At 39.8% G+C, this 14,800-nt stretch overlaps 1 long non-coding RNA gene across 1 annotated transcript; it reads left to right on the forward strand.

Annotated features, from left to right (window-relative positions):
- Positions 1-2,830: 2,830 nt before the first annotated feature.
- Positions 2,831-13,104, forward strand: LOC306852258. The gene is made up of 4 exons (XR_013782569.1): positions 2,831-3,143; positions 3,879-3,978; positions 4,219-4,303; positions 10,581-13,104. It is a non-coding gene; the product is annotated as an uncharacterized lncRNA (long non-coding RNA).
- The last annotated feature ends 1,696 nt before the right edge of the window (positions 13,105-14,800 follow it).

Below are 14,800 nucleotides of genomic sequence, written 5' to 3' on the forward strand. Positions count from 1 at the left end.
ACTGGCAAGCAGTAAACTCCGTCTCTCGCTGCGGGTTTCACTGTTTTCAGGTAAATTTAGTCCCTAACATCACACAAATATTACATACAAACGTTCCTGACACGTTTCTTACTACTTATTGACATGTTTCAATTAAATATTTATTTTATAGAAATGGTTTAGTGTCTTTGAAAAAGTCCGTTAGCATCTTAGCTGTTTTCAGGAAGGCTAACGTTAACTCCATAGACTGAGCTCTTGTTTATCAAACTCTGGGGTTTTAATCAAATATTCGTGTGTATAGGGGTAGTTGACAAATAAAAATTGGACTGTGTTCTATGGTGTGACATAGAAAAAATGTAGAAAAGAAAAACTACAAATACTTGAGAAAAATGTATCTTCATTCTTAGAGTTACAAATAGCATGAGAGAAGATTATCTACAATGTTAGAGTTTATTTTTATTTTTTTATTTTTGCTGTCACACCATAGGACACATTGATACGTCAACTACCCATATGAGAGATTTTGATAGCTCTGTAAAGGTTTTGCTGGTGATTTGTCAATATGCTATTGGAAAAGGCTTCTTTACTGAATCAATGACGTCATTTACATGGAGAGTGTAATCACTGAAAACAAGTTTTGATATTTCATGGTAAACAAATATTAATAAAAATTGTTCTGTGATTTCAGGAGGACAGAAAGAAACTACAGAACAGAAGGGAAGCGCCAAAATTTCAACATTTCTGAAGGGAGCTAGAATGTTTAATGTTCACAAATAGATTTAATATCGTGCTAAACAATAACAATTAGTTTCTCAGATATAAAATATCCTTTTTTTAATGGTACAAAGTACATCCTTTTGTAGTTCACAGCATATGTGAGTCTATGGCTGCAGAATCATAACAGCTTCTATAAAATCATACATACTAGACTATATGACTGCAAAATCATAGTTGTTTTTTTCCCAAACTGTAATTCCAGACTACAGTGTTTGAATATGATGGACAATTCATTGTATTTAAATTTCTTACGGCACGATGATGTTTTCATGCTCTATATAAAACAATAAAAGTAATATGAGAGTACATTGTAACATGATGAATGCTACGAGTCTAAGTATGTTTGTTTATTATTAATAGTCTTCTCTGTTCAAAAATAGATTTAAATAACATGCTAAACAATAATAAATAGTTTCTCAGATATAAAATATTTTTTATAGTACAAATTACATCCTTTTGTGGTTCACAGCATACATGAGTCTATGGCTGCAGAATCATAACAGCTTCTATAAAATCATACATACTAGGCTGTATGACTACAAAATCATAGTTGTTTTTTTTTTTTTCCCAAACTGTTGTTTTCATGCTCTATATAAAACAATAAAAGTAATATGAGAGTACATTGTAACATGATGAATGCTACGAGTCTAAGTATTGTAAGAAGAACTGGTCTTAAGTCTGAACGCACACATCTAACAACAGACATCCTGACGCCGTATGGAATGGACATCTTTTTCTCCTGGGCCATAAAACCAGGATCTAATGAAGAAAATTCACGTTTGGTCATTTTGAAAGAAAACAGAACTCATATTCCTGGATTCTAATTTACGTGGCGCCAGAGACTCCCCTGAATCTGACTCCGCTGAGCGCCGTAATTCAAAAAGTAATCCTGAAGAAGACTTTTACGACCTTGCGTATCAGCACATTCCAGGAAAACGCGCCTTTTCTGGGGTGCTATCGAAACAGACAAAGAGAGCCACAGCTTGGCTTAAGGATATTGTGTGTTTAAAAGGGAACAAAAGTTGGTAACACTTTATAATAACGTCCAGTTATAAGTCATTTATAAGTGATTAGTTAATGATTAACTAATCATTTACAAAACATTCATAAGCGATTAATAAGTGATATGCTAACAATTTGTGTATGTTTTGTTAATTCATTTAAAAGTCATTTACAAGTAATTAGTTAATGATGAACTAATCATTTACAAAACATAACTATACATTCACATATGATTAAGTAATATGCTAACGATTTATAAATCTGTCATAAGTTATCTTTATAAATAGCATCATGAAATAATTAAACACATCCTTAATGGTTAATAGTTAATAGTTAATATATTATTAATCACTTTTACAAACCTTCCAGGTTACAGGTTGTTTGTGAATATATATATATATATATTTACTCACACACGACTGGAAACCATAAAGTTTGTAAAACATTTACAACTGATGATTAGTTTACACTTTAGATTAGGGGATGCAGAAAGCTTTGTAAATGATTTATAATGTTTATTGAGATAATAGTACAATGTTAACATTTCAATGATCTATAAGTGATTAATAATATATTAACTATTAACTATTAACCATTAAGGATCTGTTTGATTATTTCATGATGCTATATTTAAAGATAACTTATGACAGATTTATAAATTGTTAGCATATACTTAATCATTTGTGAATGTATAGTTATGTTTTGTAAATGATTAGTTCATCATCATCTAATCACTTGTAAATGATTCAAACCTTATTCTACAAAACATAGATAAAAATATTAACATATCAATTATTAATCATCTATGAATGCATAGTCATGTTTTGTAAATGATTAGTTCATCATTAGCTAATTACTTGTAAATGACTTTTAAATGAATTAACAAAACATACACAAATTGTTAGCATATCACTTATTAATTGCTTATGAATGTTTTGTAAACGATTAGTTAATCATTAACTAATCACTTATAAATTACTTATAGAATCCGAAAAAGGAAAGAATCCGATTGGATCGAGCGCCCGGAGGCGGATCCCAAATTGGCCCGTTAAAAATCGGATGCACAACTGAAAGTTCGGGTTGGAGTTGAAAACTGAAAAGGAGGCTCACGCACGCCTCGCTCGTCTCTCGTTCTGCTCACGCTGCAAAGCGCTTCTGGCCTCTAACATCACGGCAGGGCATTGCAACAGCGATCAAAGTTAAACTTCAAAGAAACCAACACCTGACGCTAAGAGCTAAGAAAGACTTCCTGAGAGCGTTGTTCGGTCATCACGAAGCCATCCAACCACTGAAGAGTAATCCAGTGACGACGAACTACGAGCAGCCAATCCGCGCACGGTCCGTCGCAGACCCGGACAGAACTGAACTCGATTGGAACACAGACAGTAAGATAACATCCCTTGAATCTACTGGAAACTGGTGATATATCTATCTGTTAAGAGTAAAGATAAAATACTTCTGTGTCTATGAGTTCCCTCAGGGTGAAACGAGCATTAAGTTAGAACCTAAGACTCTCTTCAGATCAGAACAATTCATTGCAACGAATGTGTTTATGTCTTTTGTTTTGTGTTGTCTAGTCAGTAGTGTGTTAGAGTAGTGAATAAACTTTGATTTTATTAAGAAATCTCTTGTCTGTGCTATATGATTTTGCAGATCATAATTATTTGCCCAAGATCGCGTTTACCTACGCTCAGCTAAGAAATAGATAACTAAAGTTAACAATTTGGTTTATTTAATCGTTGGCCACGAATGAAATAAAGTGTTAAGAGATAACTTGCTGTTATTAATGCTTGCTGGACAAGTCGTTAACAAGGCATAAGTTGGACATTCTGATTAATATCAATTAATCATATGAAGATCGAATCTTAAGAGTGATTCCCTAAAAGCTAAAATAAATAAAAATAATAATGTGGGATATTAATTATTCCTACAGTATGTTTACAACACGTTTATTATTAATAGCCTACTCTGTTCAAAAATAGATTTTAATAACGTAATAACAATAATAATTAGTTTCTCAGATATAAAATGTATTTTTTTGTGTACGATAGTACAAAGCATGCATGAGTCTATGCTCACAAATGTTTTTTTTTTTGGTTGTTTGTATTTTATTGAATCAGGTACCTGAACCACAGATGAATCCTGATGACTTTCTTCAAGATGTTTTCCTCTGAGAGCGCTGTACCAACATCAGATGGTCAACTACACTGATATTCTATGGTAAAACAAGATCCTTGACTACTGACTGTTTTTTTCTTCTTGAATCCATGGAAATAAGTAAATGTCAGGTATTTGTTTCACTTGTTGAACAGAATCTGTTGCAGAAATGAGTTAGTCTGTTCACATCTCTGTGGTTAGATCAGTGTGCACAATAATGTGTCTTTGACCTTCATTATGTATGTTTTGATTATACTGTGTTGTAAATAAAATACAAATAATTTAAAAACCCCATTTTTTCAGTCTCCTCACACTCTCTTACCTGCCTCAGTCACAGTCACACTGATGGGCCATTATCAGCTTTAGGGGAGGGCCCTTTGTCTCTCAGGTGAGAATCACTTAATATGCAAGGCTATTACCACTCCCTCACATATTGGCTTTCGATCACAAAACATGTCTTTAAAAATTTAAATCAATATATTGTTTTCTGTGAATGAGTAAGCTGAATGATTTTCACATAATTGTGAAGTAAATATTCTAGCCTAGAAGACTGATTACACAAAAGTCTTATTCAGGACGATTTAGTGTGGCTTTTATGGCCTTATTTCAGCTAAATTGTTTTCCCCAAAACTTACTAACCACGCATAATATTTTTTTTCTAACAAATGCAAACATGTACATCCACCTTGGTCACATATTATTGTAGCATAGTTTGTGCTGAATACAAAAAAAATACATGTTGGTCAATAGTATATTATAAGTAGCTGAAATAAGCACACATATCAGGGCATGGCAACACATCTCAAGGGCCCCAAAATTACCTCAGACCCCAGAGGGTTAATTTGTTTCCACTGAAAACAAAGCAAGTGTTTACTGGTGCCTCCATGTCCCGCAGAGCGCGCTTTAGCTTCCACTCTCCGCACAAACTTAGATATAGGCTAGCACACATTATTATTATAGCGCAGGTTTGACGTTTAAACATTGTTATATACTTGAACTGTTTTAGTATATCTATAGATTTTATTTTAGGCAAGTAGTGATATGAGAAGGCTAAATTGATCAAACATAGACTATGATCAGCTCATGCTGCTGGCCGCTTGGTCGTTACTTTAAAAAAACAAAAACTTATAGGCTATTTAACAAACAAATGCCCCAAACGTTTTTCTAAATTAACTTAATAAAAAAATAAACGAAATATAATAATGTTGCCATTACACACAAAACTGAACTATTTTAATAGCCGAAACAGTAGTATAAACTGTTTTAGGGGAAGGGGGAAAAAAAAGACGGTCTCGGGTTGGACTCGGGCCGGTAATTCTGATAAGCTGTACGTCCAGGTTATAAAACCTAGCAAATGTGGACGGCGAGGCCCAGCCGACCTCCGCACAATCTCTGTAATGGACACACCGCTAGACCACGCCCATGAGGAGGCGATGCGTCTAGTAGAATGGGCATGTACCCCAATGGGGCATTGTAGGCCCAAAGAAGAGTACGCCAGCATAACAGCATCCACTATCCACTTAGAGAGTCTCTGCTTCGTGACCGGATGCCCTTTGGCGCGGTTACCGAAGCCAACAAAGAGCTGTTCCGTATGCCTAAAGGAGGCGGAACGCTCAAAGTAGATCCTCAAAGCTCTGACAGGGCATAAGGATAACTCCTGGACCTCCTCAAGAGGAGGAAGAGCGGAGCGTGTAATGACCCGAGCTCTGAACGAAGTCGAAAGTATCTTGGTTACGTAACCATGCCTTGGTTTCAGGACGACCTTGGAGTCATTGGGTCCAAATTCCAGGCAGGCAGGGCTAATAGAGAGTGCCTATAGGCCTCCTACTCGCTTAACCGATGCTAGTACTAATAACAGAGCAGTCTTCAGCGACAGTGACCGAAGGTTCATAGACTGTAGCAGCTCAAAAGGAGGGCCCTTCAGGGTCCTCAATACAGTGGGCAGGTCCCATGTAGGGACGGTAAGGGCCCGAGGTGGATTCAGCCTCTGGGCTCCCTTTTCAAACAGACAACAGAGTTGTATCTGCCCACCGATTGACCTGCTATAAGGGCATGAAAGGCCGCTATAGCTGCTACGAACACCTTGAGTGTGGAAGGGGAATGTCCTTTATCCAGCAGCTCCTGCAGGAAGGACAGAACCACCGCCAACTCAGAGGTAGACGGGTTTTCACCGCGGTCTAGGCACTCAGTGGAGAAAACAGACCACTTAAGGGCATAGAGGTGTCTCGTAGACAGGGTTCTAGCCTCAGAAATGGTGTTTAACACTCGCTCTGGTAGGCTAGTAGGCTCCCGTTGAGTGGTCAAAGGTGGAGAGCCCACAGCTCCTCCGTTCACCTGGGAGAGGAGATCCCGTCTCAGGGGCACGGGCCAGGGGGCTGCTGCCAGCAGCTGAGTCAGCTCTGACAACCAAGGTTGGTTTTCCCACAAGGGGGCCACCAATAGAACCTTGTGTCCTTGTTCCCTGATTCGGCTGATGACCTGTGGAATCAGGGTGATCGGGGGAAATATATAAAGGAGGAGGTTGGGCCAATCGTGGGCCAACGCGTCCTTGACCTTTGAATAATAAATTGGGCAGTGAGAGCTGTCTTTGGAGGCGAAAATATCTATTCGGCCTTGCCAAAGATCTTCCAGATCATCCGAACCGTCTGCGGATGGAGCATCCACACCTCTGAGGGGACATTGCTCCGAGATAACACATCCCCTCCTTGGTTCAATCTGCCCGGCAAGTGCGCCACTCTCAGCGAGCGCAGGTTGAGCTGAGCGAATCAGCACATGGCGTCCTTTTAGGTCTGGCAGGAAAAACTGGCGGGCTCGACATACTGCTAGCATCTGCAAGCAGTTGATGTGGAAGCCCCTCTCCGCTTCGACCAATGGCCAAAGGTCGGTTTGCCTTCACACAGCGCCCCCCAACCTGCGTTGGAGGCATCTGTCATGACAATTTTCCTGTTGCAGATCATTTCCATAACCACACCCCTCTCCATCCATTGTGGGTTCTTTCAGGGGGCCAGGGCTGTCTCACAGGCCCGGCTCACCCTGATATGCAGGCGTCCATGACACCATGCGTGGGATGGAATCCGCAGTTGGAGGGGCCGCATGCAAAGCGGGCCCAGCTGTAGCATTGGTGATGAACGCTTTGAGAGGGCGAGGGAGGCTGCTCTAAGTGGCTGAGGAAGATGGTCCTGTGTGAAAGTAACTCCACCTCTGACTGGGCCAGAATGAGCCAGTCGTCGAGGGGGTTGAGAATGCAGATTCCCATCTGTCTAGAGGGGAAAGAGCCGTATCCATGCACTTCGTAAAAGTGCGGGGGGGCCAGAGACCATCCAAGGAAGGACAGTGTACTGATAAGCCATTCCCTCAAAGGCAAATCGCAAGAATCAACTGTGATGGGGGGCTATCTGGATGTGAAAGTATGGCCTTTCAGGTCCAGAGAAAGAACCAGTCAACTGTGTGAATTAGCGAGAACGACCTCTTTATGAGGGCACGATTCTGGTGTTCTGAGACCAAGGATCGGCTGTCCTCCTCTTCGGAGACAAGGAATGGGAACCCGACTCGCTCTGGGCTGGAAGGACCGTTTCTACGGCGCCCTTTGCCAGCCAAGTCATCACCTCAGAGCACAGGACGTGTCCTTGCTCTGAACAAAGGTGGGAACCACACCACTGAAGCGTGGGGGTCTCTGAGCGAATTGCAGTGATTAATCTCAGTTTATTATCCCCATAACCCAATCTGACACTCCGGGGATGGCCTGTCTTATCAGAATTACCGGCCCGAGTCCAACCCGAGCCTGTCTTTTTTTTTTTTTTTTTCCCTTCTCCTAAAACAGTTTATACTATTGTTTCGGCTATTAAAATACAGGTCCTTCTCAAAAAATTAGCATATTGTGATAAAGTTCATTATTATCTGTAATGTACTGATAAACATTAGACTTTCATATATTTTAGATTCATTACAACACAACTGAAGTAGTTCAAGCCTTTTATTGTTTTAATATTGATGATTTTGGCATACAGCTCATGAAAACCCAAAATTCCTATCTCAAAAAATTAGCATATTTCATCCGACCAATAAAAGAAAAGTGTTTTTAATACAAAAAAAGTCAACCTTCAAATAATTATGTTCAGTTATGCACTCAATACTTGGTCAGGAATCCTTTTGCAGAAATGACTGCTTCAATGCGGCGTGGCATGGAGGCAATCAGCCTGTGGCACTGCTGAGGTGTTATGGAGGCCCAGGATGCTTCGATAGCGGCCTTAAGCTCATCCAGAGTGTTGGGTCTTGCGTCTCTCAACTTTCTCTTCACAATATCCCACAGATTCTTTATGGGGTTCAGGTCAGGAGAGTTGGCAGGCCAATTGAGCACAGTAATACCATGGTCAGTAAACCATTTACCAGTGGTTTTGGCACTGTGAGCAGGTGCCAGGTCGTGCTGAAAAATGAAATCTTCATCTCAATAAAGCTTTTCAGCAGATGGAAGCATGAAGTGCTCCAAAATCTCCTGATAGCTAGCTGCATTGACCCTGCCCTTGATAAAACACAGTGGACCAACACCAGCATCACTGACAGTGGGTACTTGACACTGGACTTCAGGCATTTTGGCATTTCCCTCTCCCCAGTCTTCCTCCAGACTCTGGCACCTTGATTTCCGAATGACATGCAAAATTTGCTTTCATCCGAAAAAAGTACTTTGGACCACTGAGCAACAGTCCAGTGCTGCTTCTCTGTAGCCCAGGTCAGGCGCTTCTGCCGCTGTTTCTGGTTCAAAAGTGGCTTGACCTGGGGAATGCGGCACCTGTAGCCCATTTCCTGCACACGCCTGTACACGGTGGCTCTGGATGTTTCTACTCCAGACTCAGTCCACTGCTTCCGCAGGTCCCCCAAGGTCTGGAATCGGTCCTTCGCCACAATCTTCCTCAGGGTCCGGTCACCTCTTCTCGTTGTGCTGCGTTTTCTGCCACACTTTTTCCTTCCCCAGACTTCCCACTGAGGTGCCTTGATACAGCACTCTGGGAACAGCCTATTCGTTCAGAAATTTCTTTCTGTGTCTTACCCTCTTGCTTGAGGGTGTCAATGATGGCCTTCTGGACAGCAGTCAGGTCGGCAGTCTTACCCATGATTGCGGTTTTGAGTAATGAACCAGGCTGGGAGTTTTTAAAAGCCTCAGGAATCTTTTGCAGGTGTTTAGAGTTAATTAGTTGATTCAGATGATTAGGTTAATAGCTCGTTTAGAGAACCTTTTCATGATATGCTAATTTTTTGAGATAGGAATTTTGGGTTTTCATGAGCTGTATGCCAAAATCATCAATATTAAAACAATAAAAGGCTTGAACTACTTCAGTTGTGTTGTAATGAATCTAAAATATATGAAAGTCTAATGTTTATCAGTACATTACAGATAATAATGAACTTTATCACAATATGCTAATTTTTTGAGAAGGACCTGTATTTTAATAGCCGAAACAATAGTATAAACTGTTTTAGGAGAAGGAAAAAAAAAAAAAAAAAGACAGGCTCGGGTTGGACTATCTTTTGAATAGACTAGAGCACTTTGTTGGAATTAGTGGAAGTGCCTTAGCATGGTTCAAATCGTACTTATCTGACCGCCATCAATTCGTAGCAGTGAATGAAGAGGTATCATATCGATCACAAGTGCAATACGGAGTACCTCAAGGCTCAGTACTAGGGCCGTTACTTTTCATACTTTACATGTTACCCCTGGGAGATATTATCAGGAGACATGGTGTTGGCTTTCACTGTTATGCTGATGATACGCAGCTCTATATTTCTTCGCGGCCCGGTGAATTATCGGACCTAAAAACCCCACATGTAATAACCTAGAACACTAACACTTGACGGCTGCTCTGTCAATTCTTCTTCATCAGTTAGGAAACTAGGTGTGCTGTTTGATAGTGTTTGATAGCAATCTTTCATTTGAAAGCCATGTTTCTAGCATCTGTAAAACTGCGTTTTTCCATCTCAAAAACATCTAAATTGCGACCTATGCTCTCAACGTCAAATGCAGAAATGCTAATTCATGCATTTATGACCTCAAGGTTAGACTATTGTAATGCTTTATTGGGTGGTTGTTCTGCACGCTTGAGCAATAAACTACAGCTGGTCCAAAATGCAGCAGCTAGAGTTCTTACTAGAACCAGGAAGTATGACCATATTATCCCGGTTCTGTCAACACTGCACTGGCTCCCTATCAAATATCGTATAGATTTTAAAATCTTGTTAACTACTTATAAAGCCCTGAATGGCTTAGCTCCTCAGTACCTGAGCGAGCTCTTATCACATTATAGTCCTCCACGTCCGCTGCGTTCTCAAAACTCTGGCCGTTTGATAATACCTAGAATATCAAAATCGACTGCGGGCGGCAGATCCATTTCCTATTTAGCACCCAAACTCTGGAACAATCTACCTAACGCTGTTCGGGAGGCAGACACACTCTGCAGTTTAAATCTAGATTAAAGACACATTTCTTTAACCTGGTTTATAGATACACTAATACGCTTCTATTATTCAAATCCATTAAAGGATTGTTAGGCTGCATTAATTAGATCAGCTGGAACTGGGAACACTCCCCATAACACACAATGTACTTATTACATCATAAGAAGAATGGCATCTACACTAATATTTGTCTGTTTCTTTCTTATTCTGTTTCTCAGTCCGTGTCCGGATCAGATGGTGAATCGACGCCGGGAGATGATGTCTCCCTGATGAGCCCTGGGGACATGATGTCTCCCTGATGAGCCCCCAGTGAAGACCTCGACTTAAATACAATAAAACTAAAAGTAAAAGAAAATAACTAAAAATATAGCTGCAAGCAGCAATTTCGGGGCCAAGCCCTTTGACAGTTTTTCACATGCTTGAACATTAGAATTTTTCATTAGGAACTTTTTGAAATTTACATTGGTTCAGCACTTCCTCCACTTCCTTCACACTGAATTTAATTTATCACTCAAGGATATAGCCTTTTGCATTACACAGTATATGCTGCTCATTGACTATGGTTTGTTTAAGTTTATAGAGACTTCAGCTGTTAACGGTAGAACTTAAGCAACTGGCTCCAAGTGACACAACATTACACGCAATTTTATAAAGATGCAGTCTGGCCATGTGCCAACCGGGATTCGAACCCACAACCTGAAAGGTCCAGGGCCATTGGCTTAGCAGAGTGCGCCACTCGATCGCTGCACATTTGACAGGCTGCTGAGGAGAGGTTTAGGTGTGAAAATTAGCTGACAAAAAGCTATTTAGCATTTTAACCAGCGTAACACGTAAAGTAAAGTTAATTGTAAAGCAGCTTATGGTTAATTTGATAGCAGAAGAGTCACATTAAACAGAATGGTAATTGTTTAGCCTGTAACTTATACTAGTAATCTTAGCATTCTACTAAGTCAACAAACACAGACAAGGTCATCTTCCGAGAGGTATTTCTCGGGAACTGTAGTGAATATCAAAAATCTGTCCAGTCTTTTCTGTGCGGCTCGGTCCAAAGATCGTATGATCAGATTTTGGACAAAATTGAACTAAATATGTAGGAAGAGTAGCAAAAACACTTTTTCATTTGCTCCAATATGGTGGACAGACAACATGTTGGAAAATGAAAAATGAGACATCGTCAGAATCGGCATAACACAGGGAACGAAATGACATAAAATGACACCTTTTGGACAACTTTTTCAAAAGTTATATGTTTTTGTTAGAATAGTTATATCTCTGGAACACGGTGGCGCTGTCTTCAAACTTCTGGGGAACCTCCGGGACATGGTGTTGTTGATCCCTACCAATTTTTGTGCCGATATGTCAAATGGTTCAGAAGATATTGCAATTTGTCAAATTTCAAAATGGCGGACACATGGTCCAGACAATCCTGGCAAAATTGACATCCTCTTATTCGGCATGACCTAGGGAATCCATAGACACCAAGTGTATAATTTTCTGAATGACTGTTCAAAAGTTATAAGCGAAAATGTGAATTTTTGGTATTTCCTGACCCATTGGTGGCGCTGTCCCCAACTTTGTTATGGACCCTCAGATCATGGGGTTGATGAAGCGTACCAAGTTTCATTTCGATTGATCAAAGTTTGGCCGAGATACAGCCTCTCGGCCAAAATAAGTAAACAATAAATAAACAATTATCTCCTGGCCAGAGGAGAACTGGTCCCCCGACTGAGCCTGGTTTTTCTCTCAAGTTGTTTTTTTCTCCATTCTGTCACAGAGGGAGTTTTGATTCCTTGCCACTGTCACCTCTGGCTTCCTCAGTTGGGGACACTTAATTTCTAGTGATTATCGTCAATTTGATTTCGCAGATACTATTTAAACTAAACTGAGCTAGACAATGACATCTCTGAATTCAATAATGAAATGCCTTAACTGACAATTGAGAGTTTAATCTTATTTTTATACATTACTGACACTCTATCCTCCAATTTGATACTGTTTAAGTGCTTTGACACAATCTGTATTGTTAAAAGCGCTATATAAATAAAGGTGAATTTACTTTTATTTTTAAAAAGCTGTTTTCTCTTTTAATACATTTTAAAATGTAATTTATTCCTGTGATAGAAAGCTGAATTTTCAGCAACCATTATTCTAGTCTTAAGTGTCATATGATCATTCAGAAATCATTCTAATATGCTGATTTAGTGATTAAGTGAAGTGAAAGTGAAGTGAAGTGTGAAGTGAAGTGACATTCAGCCAAGTATGGTGACCCATACTCGGAATTCGTGCTCTGCATTTAACCCATCCATCGTGCACACACACAGCAGTGAACACACACACACCGTGAACACACACCCGGAGCAGTGGGCTGCCATTTATGCTGCGGCGCCCGGGGAGCAGTTGGGGGTTCGGTGCCTTGCTCAAGGGCACCTCAGTCGTGGTATTGAGGGTGGAGAGAGCGTTGGACATTCACTCCCCCCACCTACAATCCCTGCCGGCCCGAGACTCGAACCCGCAACCTTTGGATTACGAGTCCGACTCTCTAACCATTAGGCCACGACTTCCCCACAAAGATTTCTTATTGTTATTAGTGTTGAAAAAAAGTTGTATTGCTTAATGGTTTTGTGGAAATCATGACTTTCAGGATTATTTGATTAGAAAGTTATTTGACTGAAACTGAAATCTTTTGTAATTGTTTTACTGTCACAAATGAATGCATTTTTCATAAATAAAATATTGATTTCTAAAAGTATGACCACCTGAATATTTTAAAATACATAATATACATAAAATATAAACATTTTCTCTATGGATAACTGGACTTAATGGAATTCTCACTGATGTTTGACATCAGTTTGACATTATTAAGGCTTATCACTTAAAAGCAAAGCACCCAAAAGAACTTAACTCTACTGGATCTCGCCAACATAAATTACAGAGGTAGCCATGTTATTTGTGTGCAAATAATGAGATCTGTAAGTGATAAGGTAACGAATGTGGCTGTTTTGTTACCATTTAATGTTTCAAGTCTTGTTTTTATTTTTGAAGCTTATCTCTATGCTTTTCTTTATATGGTAGGGGCCCCTTTAAGAATCTTAAGTTTCGGTAAATTGTGACCATTAATAGGAAGTGAGCAAGCATTTTTTTTTTTTATTTAATTTTTTTTTTTCACACTTATTTACAAAACACAATTTACAAAATCTCTCATTGGGAGACTTATAAGCAGAACATAAGTAAACACAATTAAATGGAACAAATTTCAATAAAGAAAATAAATACAAATAAATGTAAAATAAAATAAATTAAGCAAAGGCACTTCAGTCCATATGGCATGTCAAAGTTATTCACATATATATATTGACCACAGTCTTCATATATTCTTAAAATAAAGTTACATGGAAGCTTTACAAGTTACAATGACAAATATTTTGAGACATGTTCACATAGAGAGTAAATATTGTCACTGGAATCTTTCAGAAGTTTCAAAGAAGCAAAGTATTCCCTCAATTCAATTTTAAGCACCATTAGGGATGGATTTTTGTTTTGCCATTTACATTTATGAATATGGTATTTACCCATAATTGTTATGATATTGTACATTCTAAAAAGTTCCTTGGGAAGGTTTTCATTACCAAAAAGAATTTGCTCTAACTTTAATTGTGTAATTCTCTCCATTTTTGTTTCCAGCCAACTCCTGACATCTTGCCAGAATATTTTTATCACTGGACAAGAAAAAAACAGATGTTCAATAGGTTCATCTTCCTGGGAACAGAACACACATGGCTCCACTTCAAAACCAAATCTCTTTTTAAGCATATCTGCTGCTGGATAATATCTATTTATAATTTTGAATTGCATTTCTTTGATTTTAGGAGGTATAGGCCATTTCATGATGTTTTATTAACAAAGTTCGGGAGGAGCTCGTTCAGATAATTAACACAAGTGGAGAGCACTCAGCAATCAATGGTAAGAGGTATATATACACTCAGCAGTCTCACCTCATTCCATTGACAGTTTGCAGCATGTCTGAACGTCCAAGCTCTTCCTCCGACGAAGAAGTAAACTTTGCCAGGGATGCCCCTGCGCATTCCACCGGTCCCACGATCATACCTCCTACGCCGGACATCACACCTGAGCCCCAGGCTTCTTCACGCGGCCGCACACCGGCCCGGACAGCCCTGCGCTCACCAAGACGCCGTGGCCAGTCTTCACCGCCCCCGGCAAGACTTCCATCATCTTCTCCGGCTTCCTCCTACCGCTCGGCCGTCCCGACGATCCCACCTATCAGGAATTGGACCGTAGCAGGATTAAAACAAGCACTGGGGAATTCAGACGTACAAGCTTCGCGGAAAATTAACAAGGCGGAGCTGTATGATCTGTACGTTTCCCTACAATCAACTCCCAAGACGACCCACAGGCAGAGCAAAGCCCGCAGGGCCCA

This window comes from Barbus barbus (assembly GCF_936440315.1).
Source record: "Barbus barbus genome assembly, chromosome: 32".
In the NCBI taxonomy this organism is placed as follows: Eukaryota; Metazoa; Chordata; class Actinopteri; order Cypriniformes; family Cyprinidae; genus Barbus; species Barbus barbus.